Genomic DNA, 14,565 nt, shown 5'->3' on the forward strand with positions numbered 1-14,565 from the left:
GGGGGGGCTCAGCACAGAGTGTCTTCTATCCTGCTGCTCCTGCCTGAAGGCAGAAAAGCAACACTGGGAAGGAATTCCATTAATGGTGAGACATATTTGAGGGTGTATTAAAAATCTTATTTTACATACATACCTGATTTCTCAAGGTCAACTGCATCCACGTTTGTGCGTGTATATGCATACTGTTAAAACTGAATGCTAAATGCGGGGCAATTTCTTTTTTTGTGACTGGATACAGCATGTGTGTAAACCATATATATGTCACGTCTGCGTATGGATATTTGAGGCAGAACAGAAGGATCTGAAGCTGATCGCATACTGTAGGGAAATGGTGTGTTACAGTGTCAAGGTGCTGATTCTTTATACAAGCAGGTACAAGCGAGGTTGGCCAAGCAGCCTGACGCCTGTCCTTTCCAAGCAGATAAGAGTTGTTTTTGTAAGTTTGATGTGCTTTTATCCTAGCTTTGTCTGAGAATTACAATGTTGAATTCAGAGCCATGCTGCTGCTGTACTGAGATGACAATTCGCCACTTCAAAAATAGCGGCCAGTTTCTCTGTTTACGAATCTGTCTGTACAGAGTTGGAATGTAATTATCCAATTCTCCTGGTTCTCACCTCATCTACACTCACTTCAGTTGAGTCACTTGGGGTTCATGCACAGAGAAGCCCTTACCTTGTTTTCCAGGTTTACCCGAGAGCTAAAACACAGATCTTAACATCTCCCACTTGAAAAATGTGACATTCTTCCACTTCCATGAATTATAGTAGGGGAAGAAAAAAGACATATGAATTTGCATCGGGAGTATCATGCTGTGACTTATCAAGTTTTTCTCCTTAATTAGATTATCATTTAGTGGAAGGGTGGCAGAAGAGGACCCTTGGTGTTTTTTTTTGACAGGCATCAGTAACCAAGTTGGGGTGATTTAGTGTCTCACAATGTGTAATAGCTTACTTTTCCCTTTATACAAGGGGAAGCATTTGGGGGAGTTTGCCTCTTGAACTACGTGGCTGTTGATATGGTTATGCAAGGTGGCAGAAAATGTGCACCTGCAGAAGGACAGTCCTGCTGGGTGCTGCTGCGTGGGGTGGCCTCTGAATCCCCCTGAGGTCAGGCGGGGTGCCAGGAGGAACACGGGCTTGTTTGGCCAGCATTGTCTATGTTTCATTTGACCAGCATTGGTGGTTTCATTTGACCAGCATTGGCTATGTTTTGTGCACTGAGGGCTGCAACTCTTGACACACCTCATCCCAGTCATCAACAGTCTCATGTCTTTATAGCTGGGAATTGCTTTATTACGGTACCAGAGAGAAATAAGGGCACCGAGTAATGGGTATGAATTTGTAAACACTGTACCTGTAAAGGAGCAGAACAATAACTCTTGCCCCAGCTGCCGTGGGCACACAGGGGAGTGCTGTTAGGATTTCTGTTCTTCAGACTGTTGCTGTGCGTGCTCTTGTGCACATTGTGTTTGCCTCCTTACTGGCAGCAGGGCTCTTGCTGCTTGGTGGGATCTTCCTGGAGTGCCTCTGCACCGAGCCACCTGTCCTTTGCTAGCAGGTGTTGCACAGGGCACGCCACCACACCTGGGAGTGTGGCAGTGATCATGACGTGTGTAGTAAGTGAATATAGTGCAGGAGAACTAAGCTGGGTGATCTGATCAGTCAGGGTGCCTTCAGCAGTGAGGCTGTGAAGAAATGGGGTCAGAGACCAGTTATCTGTTACCTCCTGTGAGCCCCAGTGAGTGCATGTCGTGGAGAAAACTTGGCTCAGAGCTTTGAGGACTAAGTAATTGCTGGAAGCTCTAGGTTACTCAGGACATAAGCATATATTTACAAGCACTGGAAGTACTGAAGAGTGTTTCTTCTGGTTTCAGTTAATAATAGGGCACGTTATGTACAGTTTGTTTGCTGGATAGGTTCATTTTATTGTCTGTAAATACACTGTAGAAACAATTTTGTCTTTTGTTCAGTGTTACCCAGCTGGTGTGTTTCTTGTAAATCAAATGAAGTAAGGGGAATAAGTAGTCTGCTCTGGTCTGTATGGGAAACAAGAAGCATCTAAAATAAGGGCCTCGGAGGGACTCGTGCAACTCCCCAGGCGTTAGAAGGGCTGAGCAAGGAGACAGTGTGTGCCACAGAGCACAAAATCTCCAGTCCACCTGCGCTGCAGACAGGGCAAGTCGCTGCTGAGGGCAGTTAGCTCTGTGAAGAAGCAGCCTGATCGAGTTCTGCCCTCCCGTGTGCGGTACAGAGCTCGGCAGCTCGCTGCTCGCAGTGCAAGCGTTGTGGTTTAGCACTAGGGCAAAGGAGAGCAGAGCCTGGCCAACTGATAATAGCTTTTTGTGTTTGAGACTGAAAGGAGGGATTAAGAATAAAGTGGCTGTGTGTGCAAATAATTGTGTAAGTGTGACTCCTAAGTGACTTATAAAAGGCAAATTCATTATTTAATTGTTAGAAATACAAACTGTTTGGCACAAATCTTCGGGTTTGGCTGAGCTGTACTTGACCCATGAGAGAGCAAAGGTGATTTTAAGTCCTGGGATCCAAGGGGCCAGTCTGTAATGTAACTAATGTAAGGCAGAGTCAGTGCATTAGCTGCTTTGTAATTGCAGATTTTTATTTTGTGTACAGAACCAGTTGATTCATTATCTCTTGTTTCCACTATCTTATCCCGATCTTTATGTGTGAACCTGAGCTATTTTACTTCAAGGGTGGCATATGACTAGAATGAAAGAAAGGTTTGATAAGAACAAATTGGCGGTAATGTAACCAAAATGATAGAATTGGTTAAATCTGTGTGCAGAATCTGAAAACTTCATGAGAAGCACAAGTTGAAAATGACCTTTCTTCTGTTCCACTCTATGCCCTTTGTTTCTTGCAGTATTTTGCCCTTGGAACAGGGACAGTTTGGATCCTAGAACATAAAAGAAGATTGCAAACAATCATGTTTCTGTAGCTTAACACTTTGTCACTCCTCAACTAAGCTTTAGGAACCAGTTATAGGGACTCTGCTGTCACGTCCTGCGGTGAAATGATACCTGTTAGCTTATTCCATCTTCGTGTTGTTAAATTCTACAACTGTGGTAATCTCACCGCAAGTTATCAGCTGTCCTTGTGCCTAGAATTGTGTTCATCCCATTCTCTGTAAGCAGAGAACATATTTCCTGAGGCCAACATTTAAAAATGCTTTCAGCTTTCAAAGAGCCTCCAGAATTTGATGAAGTTAATTTTATTTGTGCAAGCTTTTTTTCCCTTCCTTCCTTTTTTTTTGGTCTTTCTATCATGTCAAACTGACAGCTGGTTTAAATCCAGATGATGTGGAGAGATGTTGAATTTTGCTGGGACATGAATGTGAGCCCAGAGTGAATGGGGTATTTATGGAAATACTTCCTGGCAGAAGTTGTACTGTCTGAGAATCAGAAACTTGCATCCAGTTGACATCACTGGAAGATGCACATGCAAAGTGAAAGTACTATGTGGCCTTTAGGCTTCTGTTCCTGTGGTGCATGAGGTTTGATATTACACAGAAGATTGAACCATTCACTTTTCTGGGTAACTGAGGTAAAATGGTTATCTCTGATCAATTTCTGCCTGCTCTGTCTGGGGTATCCCTCCATGACTTTAAGAAAGTGCTGTGTATGTGCAACAAGGAGACTATTGGAATGGAAACCCTAGTACAGGAGTGATTAATTGATGATACTTGATAATTTTTAAAAAGATGAGCACCATAATTGCTGCTTATTTAGATCATAGTAATAACTTGAAGGATTATGTTCAATAAAGTGAAATGTTCTGTAAAGTGCTTGCTAACAGGTTACTTACACTTGTCTGCTCCAAACACAGTACCTATTTTCCTAAGCCAAACTGGAAATTAAGTTTTCTTCTTACTTAAGTATACCAAAAGTTACTGTGAGTATGGTGGGACTGCATTGATGTTAAATGAGTGTCACCAGTGGAAAATCAGGCCCAATGCTTTTTTCTGTGTTTGGCAAAAGGAAGGGGCATTTCCATTTTCCATTGCTGATTGAGTTCCCCTATGATCTTATCTAACATACAGGAACACTGAAACTGTATCAAGAATGTATTCTCCCTCGTGCCCTACCACACAGAAAAATCACGCAATCAAGTTCCCCATTTGAGTGTGTGAGGAGAAGCATATTTCCTGTCTCCTCCCTTTGCCTGCTTCGTCCTTCTAGATTTGGGCTCTCTGGGACAGAGCTGTCTGCCACCGCGCGCGAGGCTGTGAGCGCTGCTGTACTGGAGAGAGCCAGCTGTCGTTGCAGTCTGCTCCTTGGGCGTTTCTTCGAGGGCTGAGTTAGAAGGCTGGTGGGTGGCTTGCTTACTTCTCTAGGGGAAGCCAGTGAAGCGGGTGGGCTGCGTGAGGAGTTCTGCTTCATTCTGCCTGGCACTGAGCGTGACTGGATACATCAGAAATCCCAGAGCTGCTCAGATCTGAGCCCTATCTGCACACATACACAGCACTGGTCTCCAGGGAGCTGGGGCTACGACACTGGAGGATACAAGTTGAATTACCACGCCAGTCCCTGGCGGGGGGTTAGGAGCAATGGCAGAATAAATACTTACAACTTGCTTTCATGTTGCGTTGTGCTGGATTTGTTCTTCCTTTGGTGCCATGAGTTGTACCTGGTGATCCTTGTGGTTCCCTTCCATCTTGGGATATTCTGTGATGCAATGATTCCCTTCTCCAGTGCTGCTTTGATTTCATCCTAAAGCCTTCATTTGACGTTAGCCTCTTGCGGGTTGCTGGCCAGCAGGTCTGTGTAGCAGCAGGCCCACCAGTCTTCCTGCAGGGAATTAAAGGAGTTTTCGGAGAAATTGAGTGATTCCGGAAATCCACCACTTTATTCTCTGGTGATTCCCTGAATTTCACAGAATCACAGAATCACAGAATCGTCTTGATTTGAACGGGCCCTGGTGTCTGGGACAGCTGGGCAGCAGGTTAGGGAGGAAAGCAGCACTGGTGTTACTGTGTTTCACATGCTTGGGGCTGCTGATGTTAGGTGCTGTAAGCAAAAGTTCTATGAGAAGAGGGTTGTGGGTGAGGGAGAATCATTGCTATCAGGTGAACTAGGGGCTAGCACTTTGCCGTCTTAGCACACAGGACAGGCTGAGGAGAAGGAATGATTGACAGAACAAAAAATCTTCTTAGTCTGGGCAATGTCAGCTTGTCATTGTGAGTTCAGTAGTTAAATAGCTGCAAGCCTGCTGCTGTGTGCTTCTCAAGGGGCAGGTCATTCATTACAAGGCACGGCAGAGTGTGGCATGCTTAGGGCTTTGAGGTGCTGACAAGCTGATACCACCCAGAATAACTGCGGAGAGCATGGTCATGGCCCACACGAGATACAGTTTTACAAACTGAAAAAGTCACAGCCTGCCACCCTTGAAGACAACATGCAGCATACGTACCGAAACCTAACACTGCCTTGCTTTCTGCCTCCGCAGCAGCTGCATACACGTGTTCAGCCCCAGGCATCTGGGAATTGCCTAACTGTGCTGGGTAGAGCAGCGGGCTGGAGAGAGATACTGCTAAGGCATGTAGATCCCTGGCAAGGCAGAGCCCATGTGAGGATGTGGAGGCAATATTGTGAGTCGGAGAGATTGCAGGACTGAGTTAGGTAAGAGAATGCAAGAACACACTCATAGGGCCACTTAGTGGAGAGCAAGAAAGGGTTTTACTGTTTGTGGCTTGAGGGATGGGGCAAAGAGTGATGGCTCAGCTTGGGAAGGTAGAGGAGAATCTGGCTGGGCTGCGGTAATCTTAAAACATACCCAGAGTTTGCAATTTATCCCGGACCAGATTGGAAATGTTAAATATTCTTCAGCAGTGCTTACAAGCATCTGACAGTCACGGTGTTGGCTGTCCAACTCGCTACCCAGAGCACTGACAATTTGTCCCCTCTCGTTTGTCATATACACCTGCAGATTTAATACATCTCTTTTGGAGAATGCAGCATTTTCCTGTCCTGTGAAACAATGCCTCTCTTCTGCCATTCCATTGGAGATGTGTTGCGATGATATCACTTCCTAGCAAGGGGTTGGTGAATCACTTTGTTGGTGTTCATGAATCACTTCTTCGCTACCAGTTTCTGCACTGGTCTTAATATAGTTTCCAAAGGCAAAATTCATCATTGCAGAGACCTCCTACTTTTTGTTAAAGAGACAATACTGGGCTTATCTCATTGCCTGACTTAGCAAGCCCAAGCTCCCAGCATGCTGCAAAAGAGCTCTCCCAAATCTGTTCCTGCAGCTGAAGTTATTGCCACCCGTCCTGTTGCTTTCCACCCCTGCAGAGACAGGACTGCTCACAGCAGAGCAGGGGGAGGGAGCATATATGTTTGTCTCAGAGGCTCAGGTGGCAAGCCTGATACTTGGTTTAAAGCTACCTTCCCTCCTCACTTAAATGGCTGGACTTTTCACTAGAGTGCTTAAATCCGAGGTACTTGCTCAGTTTTATTGCTCTGCCATGGGTCTGATAACCTCTGCACGGGAGCAGAAGCACTCTGAACTGCCACGGGTAGGTGTGCTAAGGCTCTTCTGCTCGACACTTGGTCAAGAGCCTCCTATATTTTATTGCCTACCTAGGCAGTGTAACTGATTGTTCATCTTCTCCATCAACTTTGTGGTGTAAAGTAGGCCGGAAGCTGGAGGAAGCAGGTCCCACAAATTCCTTTGTCTAAGGGAAGAACAGGCTGTGTGGTTCTGTCGAGGGAACGTCAGTGGTCTTTGACACCCGTCTTGTAATGCATTGGCACAGGGCTTTTTTCTAGGGGAAAAGGAGTTGTGTGTGGTGTGAACGTAATGTTGTAAGGGTAAAGGTTTATTCTCGGCACAGCCTGAGGCTGCTTTAAGTAGTCCTTATGACACCACTAATATTTTGGCAACCACAAGGCCAGGGAACTGCACAGGCAGCTTGGAGGAGCCTCTGCCCATTGCCTCATGTGATGGGGCAAGCATGCCTCAGACGCAAAGACCTAACTGATCTCTCTGATCCAGCACAGCGTGCTCTGGCAACTCCGCTGCTGCCTTCGGAGGGTGTTTTCCCACTGTTTTGCCTTGACCATTGTGATTTGCCATTTCTCTGTAATACATTACACGTTGTCAGCTGGTATTTGTAACATTCCCCAGCAGAATTTTAAAATGAAAATTCCTCTGTGGAGGTCAGCATGCCATGCGGGACACGGCCTGCGTGTGGGCAGCATCTGACAGATTCCTGTCACTGTTACCCAGCAGGCTTGTCAGAAACCACAGCACCTGCCTGCAGACTGCACTAGCACAGCATTACCAGCCAAAGTGGGAAGCATCAACGGTGTTGGTTGCTGTATGTGTTTGCGTTCGTAGTCCTTCCCTGCTATTCTGGACGCGTTATAAATGTCTGCATGGATAGTTACATGTGTTAGGATAATGGTACCAGATACCATTCAGTGCTGAGCAGCCCACGTGTAATTATTGTAACATAAAAGCAGCTCAGAATATTGCTTAAGAGTTTTTCAGTTATCAGTGACTTTTCTACACATAGGCAGATAAGGAGGGAACCTGGCTGAAAGATTGCTCACTCCAGAATTAGTGCCAAGGATCAGATCTTTCTGACCCCATCGCTAGGAAGATCTGTTCCCACATTCATAGTGTGCCTGTGTGCTGGAGATTTTTCTGTTTCATTTATCATTTGTGATGGATGAAGTCACTTGAAATCTGTTTTTTATACCAAAAGGTTATTTTTTTGCTGCCTGCATTGCAGCTGTTAGTGTGTTTCACGTGTGTTATTAGCACTCTGTAGCAGAATGCCATTTTGTGCCCAATAGGGATTAACAAAATAGCCATTGCTTCACCCTTTCTCTAAGCTTGCCTGCAGTTCAAGCTGCTTAATTTTCCATGTGGTCTGGTGTCAGCCTCCCATTGTAAATTATCCGCCCTTGCGACCACAGCCTGATTTTTCTTACTCCGTTCAATGGACTACTGATGAGTAAAGTTTAACAAGTCAAGTTAATGTTAGGAGAATACCTGTGAGTATTTCATAGTTGCATAATTTGTACTTATTTGGTAAGTTTTGTAAGGCTGCTTGGTTCTCTCAAAATACATGACCGTGGAAATCAGTATTTGAATGCAACCTTTTTTCATCTGCAGTCCCTGGAGGATTCTAATTGCAGTGTTGCCTTGTGACTGTGCTGAATTAAGAAACAGAGCCGAGCTGAAATTCCCAGACCAAGAGATGTGATGGCTACTTTTTTATGCTTTTTTCTCTAAACAATATCCAGCAATGTCTAAGTCTTTTTGCATTGTATAAGTTCAGTGCTTTTGAAAAAAAAATGCTATTTTTTAAAAACCTATTATAATTTAAGAAAATAATGAGTCCTCTTCCCCCTCATTTGCTCACTTTCTCCTTCTGTATGTTTAATGTTGTTAACTGAACATATTTGAAAACTTTCAAATAATGCGCCATTTAATAGACAAAGGAAGGAAAAACCCAACAATCTCATACTCTGCCTGTAGGAGCGTCAGTCAAAGTTTGGCAATTTTTGCAAATGTAATATGTAGTCCATCAGCTAAGGAGAAAAGGGGAGTGAAGTTACAGATGCTAAATAAAGACAGGATGAGATTATTCAAAAAGGCAGGAGGAAGGATTTGGAGCAGAGGATGGAGGATACTTGGTAAGAAAGACCCAACAATAAGGGTCAGCTTTGCTCCCATTGAATCTGCATGTTATCCCAAAATTACTGAGGTGTGACATCCAAAGCCTTCTCAGGGAGAAAGCTTAGCCCAGAGGGCAGCATGGGATAAGGCTCAAAGCACGGACAAGAAAAGGAGATGTGCGAGAAACACGGACTGAAAGAACAAGAAAAGTAGATGGAGTGAGTGTGTGAGTAGGGAGGAGAAAAAGGAGAGGGGGAAGTGGGAGCAGCATGGGATAGGGCTTTGTAAAAGTGAATGGGGGTCTTGAGCACAATCAAATAGAGTTTTCCCCAAAAGTATCAGTGGTCTTAAGGCCAGCTTAAGAGTTGGAATTCAATCAGAAAGCAGGGTGAATTACAGCAATTCTGCTGTGTGTTAGGTTGGTATTTGGAGTTTCAAGCTTTGTTTTACCTCTGGACTCCTTGATCTTGCACAGTTCCATCAGAGCAGTTGTGAGCAACGGAGGTTTCAGGCTAAGTTCCTATCCTTGAACAGCTGCGCTGGTCACGTGCAGTTTTAGTAAAGGCTGTCCCCAGGGTGAAGGTAGGCTGGTGGAGCTAGCAGCTGTTCAGTTCTCCTAAGAGATGTATCCTCTTCCAAACCTCACAGGAATAGCCATGCACAGTGATTTTCAGTGGCTTTTAGGAAAGCAACACTGAACGTGCCATAGATATGACCAGGTAGCATTTTTCCCTGTCTGTGCACTGACACTGTGTCTGCAGAGCTCTGTTTGATAAAAATCTGGGGCAGCTGAAGGACAGGCAGGCTATTCTGGTGCTGGAGAAGGCGGAGGTGTTCCTCTGCTACATGTGGAAATACTGGTGCATGCTGAAACTTTTATTAAAAAGACCACTGATTAGAAGATGTAAATGTGATGCTTTAAAAAAAAAGTAACTCACAAATAGAAGCAAAACTAATAATGAGCTGAACAATTAGCTTATCTTTTACCTTTCTAGATACTCAAACAGCTACAGATTCATCTACAATTTAAAATTAGTCTAGAAGAGGTTAAAGCATTGATTTGAGGCCATTACACTCTTCCTGATTGGTTTATGATATTCTCCTAGGGGAAGAGTGCCTTTCTTCAAATTATGTTAACCTTCACTTTATTATCATTACTGGTCAAGTTAATTGTTATCTCTGTGAGAGATCACAAACCCTCCACAAATCTGATTGTATTTTCTTACATGTTTTTATCCATTGAAAGGTGAAGATGCATTAAAAAAATAAATGAACTTTGATGGCAGTTTGTTGCAGTGAGGAATCACAAACAGATTTTCAGTACAGCAAGTTTCTGTAAAAGTTTAGCGAAGTACATGAGTCTGTACAACATATCTGAAATTCTGTATGTACTTTCAGGTTTGCTTTTGTTCCACGTGTGTCTTTTCCTCTCTCTTCCCAGTTATCATTTTGAAAATGTTGGAGGAACCACGGCTGAGTGTTCTCCTGCTCCCACCCATGCTCTGGGATGCGAAAGAATAACATTAGCACATAGAGGCCTCCACTTCCTCTTGGCTGCATCTGGACCATTTTATTAGGCAATGCACTGAGCCTGTGATCAGTCTGAAAGCAGCTGATGATGAGCAGCGCGAGGATACGGTACTGGGCTGCTGATCAATTTTGCATCTTTCAAAAGACTTGAAAAATTAGATTCATGAAGCATCACTCTCATAAGCCACAGTCTCACCATGAGGACATTAGGGCAGCCATATCTGTACAAAATACCTTCACCAGCAATCTTTCACCCTCTGACAAATCTTTTCTTCTTGAAGGTAACTGTGGGTGGTCTTCCTTTGTCTAATTTCTGTAAATTCGGTACATCACTTTCTAGTTATGCAGCTGATACTCGTGTTTATGTGAATGGCCATTTAAAAAAGGAAAGATCAGATGTTTGTTGTTTCATTTCAACATAAATCAAACTTTGTATTCACATAGCAATTCTAGTTTAGCCCCAGGAATAGCTTTAGTATTGCTAAGTGTCTGGAGAGTATTGACTACAGAGACATGGTTTTAAGCAGGCTGTAATAGTTTCTACAGCTGCTAACAGTTCCTAGAAGAAAGGCAGTATTATTCATCGGTGTTTAAAATGTGCATGACTTGCATTGCACAGAAGTCAGATTGGGAGAATGTCAGAATTTTTTTTCTGAGATTCTGCCAGGAAAGTCTTCAATAACTGGAGAAATTCTTTTCACTGGTGAAATCAACATGCAGCACATTGTGTTATTATAATTGCTTATAGCTCACCATGAAAGTTGTCTTTGTATGCGTGGATGTACGGCTTGTACTGTTTTGTTTTTATTTATTCTGCATTCCTTATTATAATGTTCTTTCCTTTTTTCCAGACCAGAAAGATTGTTATTGAGCTTTCCACAAAGCTGAAATAACGCTGTGTGTTAAAAAAATGTTAACAATTTGAAGAAGTTATAAAAATTTATAAGTTGACTGAATACTTTGGAAATTTCTGCATATTTTAATATAAATAGGTAATGCAAATGTTTGTTCTTTGCATTTAGAGGTGGGTCTCTGTTTTCTAAAGGTCTTGTATATAAATTTGATTCTTACAATTACATTAGAACAAAACGAGTATTTTTTCAGGTTGCATAATAGGATAAAATGTATTTGCAAAAGACACAAAACATACATGGTTATCTCTGAATGTCATATAGCCATGAAGTTTAACATAAATAGTATCAGTTGTTTGAATGACTTCATTACATGAAGTTAGGGGACTGCGTGTTGCAGTCAGCTGAGGTCCTTCCATTCAGTTCCATGCGTCCTGGGTTGGCCCACAAAGAGAAAGACCGTGCTGCATCTAGCTGAGAAATAAGAGGAAAGGAAATTTTTATAGATATCTTGAAGTTCCAGATTGCGCTGGTAGAACTTGCATAGAAATTCAGTTATGGAAAATCAAAGATGTAGGAGTTATGTTAGATGAATTTTGTGTAGCAGTGAGCTCAAGCTTTATTCATAACTGAAATAATGAAATAGAATAAGAGGGTCCAAAAGAAAGAAAGGAGGAGTAGAAATTGGTGAAAGGAAAAGGGTGAGTGATAGGTGACAGGGAGGTGAGCAAGGGCCTAAATGAAAAGACAGGTTTAACAAAGATTACTCCAAATGTTAACAAGTCAAATGTTATGATCCACTGGAGATGCTCTCTGGGAGAATATCTGAAAAGAAAGATATCATGCTGCTTGTTTTGGTGTTTATTTTTCATTTTGGTGGGGATGGGGGAGCAGTGTGAGTTTTGGGTGGTGTGTAGAAGGGGTTTAAGATTTGCTGAATGAGAATGGATGTCTGTTTCTCCACAGCCATTGCAGCCACTGGGAACGGACCTGGAGGGCTGTAGCTTTAGTAGGGGCCCCTGGACTGCATGCTGCGTGCAGTTGGCATTCTTCACCTGTGCTTCTGAGGTAGCTCTTCCAGTTCTGTTTTGTCCAAAAGGAATCCAGGCTGCGCAACTGGGGCCTGCTCTGTGATGCAAAGTGCAGCACGGTAAGTGGGGCAGTAGAGGGGCTGTCTTCAAAAGCATGCTCCAGCTCTGAACATGAACACACCCTGTGAAACTTGAGGGCAGGAGTGGTGACAGGGCAGGGGATACTCAGAATCCACTAGTCCGTGTTACAGGTGCTGGCAGCGTGTAGAGCTGAGAGCAGTGACAGCCATAAGGAATACAGCAGGTGAAGAGACTGCAGTGATCAGTACTGCAGGGTAATCACTCTGGGAAAGAGGAAGGGAGAATGATTGATACAAATCTGGGTAGGTGTGTTAGGAATAAAATAAAAAAGATACCAACCCCTTAACACACATCTTAGAAGAAGGATTTGGGGGTGGTTTTATCTGATGAAACAATGCTGTCCAGTGAGCACATTCACACCAGAAGGGAAAAAAAAAAAAAAAAAAAAAAAAACTTTTTAGATTTAGGCAAGGTAACAGTAAAGTTAGCTAAAGTTCTGCAGTGTCTGTTGTAGACTCAGGATAATGAATTGCTCAGGAAAGTTGGTGCCTGCCCTAAGGTTACTGTAATTCAGTACTGCAGTATGGATTCTGTCCTGTCATATTGGTCATGAAATTTTGAAGGGACTAGCTGCATGTTGCAACATCAGCACCATTAAAAATTGTGCCAAACTAACACACAACAGTCCCAGGTTTGGGATGTGCTGTTTTTATAGATCTTTTTCTCAAGACATCCTGGCATGTACTTTGGTGAGTTGAAAGGCTTCGTTGGTCATTGTGACCAGTGCAATGAAATATCATTGCTGCTAGCTGGTGGTTTGCTCTGTAGTAAGCTGCTTCTGATTTTCAAAGGCTGCTTTCCAAATGGCTATCACTATGGTAAATGAATCCAATCACTATGGTAAAGGAATCTTTTTAAGCCTATACTCACAAAACTAAATTCAGTTCAGTAAACTGTTGATTCTTGAGTCTTTTACGAGCACTTTTCACTGTAACATTATCTTGGATCATTAATTTTGAGTGTTAAAAATGAATGATTGGTAATGGGGAGTTATCAAAGACTCATTTCCATGTTCCCTGTCAGTATGCCACTTCATACTGTGTTTATTCTCACAGAGCCTGTCATACAGAAGTACCATTTTACAGAGCACAGACACAGAGAGAATTAATGATGTGCATAAGTCTGCGTAAGGAAATATGTTACAGAACTGATCTTGGGTTTTCTCAGCTTCCGATGTTTAGCCACTGGACTGGCTCTCCTCGTGCTCCGCAGCACAGTTACATTCCTTTGTGGCTGTGGCTCTTGGTCATCCCATCCAGCACAGCCAAGGAGGCTGCCACAGATACAGCGATCAGGTGAGTCTGAACGTGACAGGATTATATCAAATAATGTGATGAATAGCTGAGACAAATAAATGTGTTACATACCAAAGTATAACGTGTTTATGTATGCCAGTACTTTGAAAATACTTTGTTAAAAAGAGCTATTATTCTTGCTTGAAGCAATAGGCATGTACAACAGTTTGGCTTTTGAACTTTGCTAAAATTATTTGCTAATAAGATTTTGGCTTATGAAAGATGATGAAATGCACAAGCAGAACACAAATATCTTTACTAGATCTTGTCAGCAATTGTGAAGATAATTTTTAACAATGTTAGGATTTTCCAGGCCTCTTTCAAAATGACTGTGCTGCCTTGCTAAATACGCTGATTGCTGTGTGCCTTTGTCTAAGAACAGTTGGCCTTAATTGCTTCTGAGCAATATTTCCTTGGAAGCTCTCAGATAAAAGGCAACACAGAGAAATCTGAAAGAATCTCTACTTAGAAACTGGCAATGTTCAATCTGTAAAGTATGTAGATTTTTTTTTTCCTGGGGAAAGGCAGAAGAGGGCAATAGGTGCAGGATGTGGAGGGAAGAAGCAGTGCCATGACCCTGTAGCATTGCTGCATGTTGAGTCACAGAGTGACATTTAAACAATTCTCATTGCACCCAATATGAAAAACTATGATGCATGTCAAATTGCTGGTCGTCCTAGAGAAAGATTAGGAGAAAAAAAGGTCAAGGCACCAAATCCATAGGTAGCCTTTCCCATGCTTCCAATGTTGGGGGAGCTTACCAGCAAAACCTCAAGCCAAATGGTTCTTTAATGCCTTTTCTTTTTCTTTTTTTTTGAGGGAATGAATGGCTCCGGACTTTCCATCTTTAGAGCTGGTGGTTTCCATACCACAGTGATTCAGCCAGCATGAACTCTTGACCAAATCCCATTTTGTTTCCTGGTTTTATTTTTCTAAAATATTTTACATTTAGCAGGGCATAAAGGCCTCCCTAGTATGTGATGGAGTAAGAAGGAGATCTGTGCTCTTTTTACTGGTTAGCTTTCTCAGAGGATGGTTCTCTGTGCTTCTGAAAACATTGCAACTGAA

At 42.9% G+C, this 14,565-nt stretch overlaps 1 protein-coding gene across 24 annotated transcripts in view; it reads left to right on the forward strand.

Moving 5' to 3' along the window:
- Positions 1-14,565, forward strand: part of RTKN2 (rhotekin 2) — a 200,009-nt gene that overhangs the window by 7,973 nt on the left and 177,471 nt on the right. For 21 of the 24 annotated variants that reach the window (XM_067001134.1, XM_067001118.1, XM_067001124.1 and 18 more), the window contains 4 exons: positions 10,091-10,460; positions 11,031-11,171; positions 11,997-12,180; positions 13,258-13,497. The gene's annotated coding sequence lies outside the window, so the exon portion shown is untranslated. Of the gene's footprint in view, positions 1-5,463; positions 5,637-10,090; positions 10,461-11,030; positions 11,172-11,996; positions 12,181-13,257; positions 13,498-14,565 lie in introns of all 24 variants that reach the window. The other 3 variants (XM_067001126.1, XM_067001132.1, XM_067001128.1) reach the window with 3 other exon arrangements.

Source organism: Anser cygnoides, chromosome 7 (genome assembly GCF_040182565.1).
Source record: "Anser cygnoides isolate HZ-2024a breed goose chromosome 7, Taihu_goose_T2T_genome, whole genome shotgun sequence".
NCBI classification, from domain to species: domain Eukaryota; kingdom Metazoa; phylum Chordata; class Aves; order Anseriformes; family Anatidae; genus Anser; species Anser cygnoides.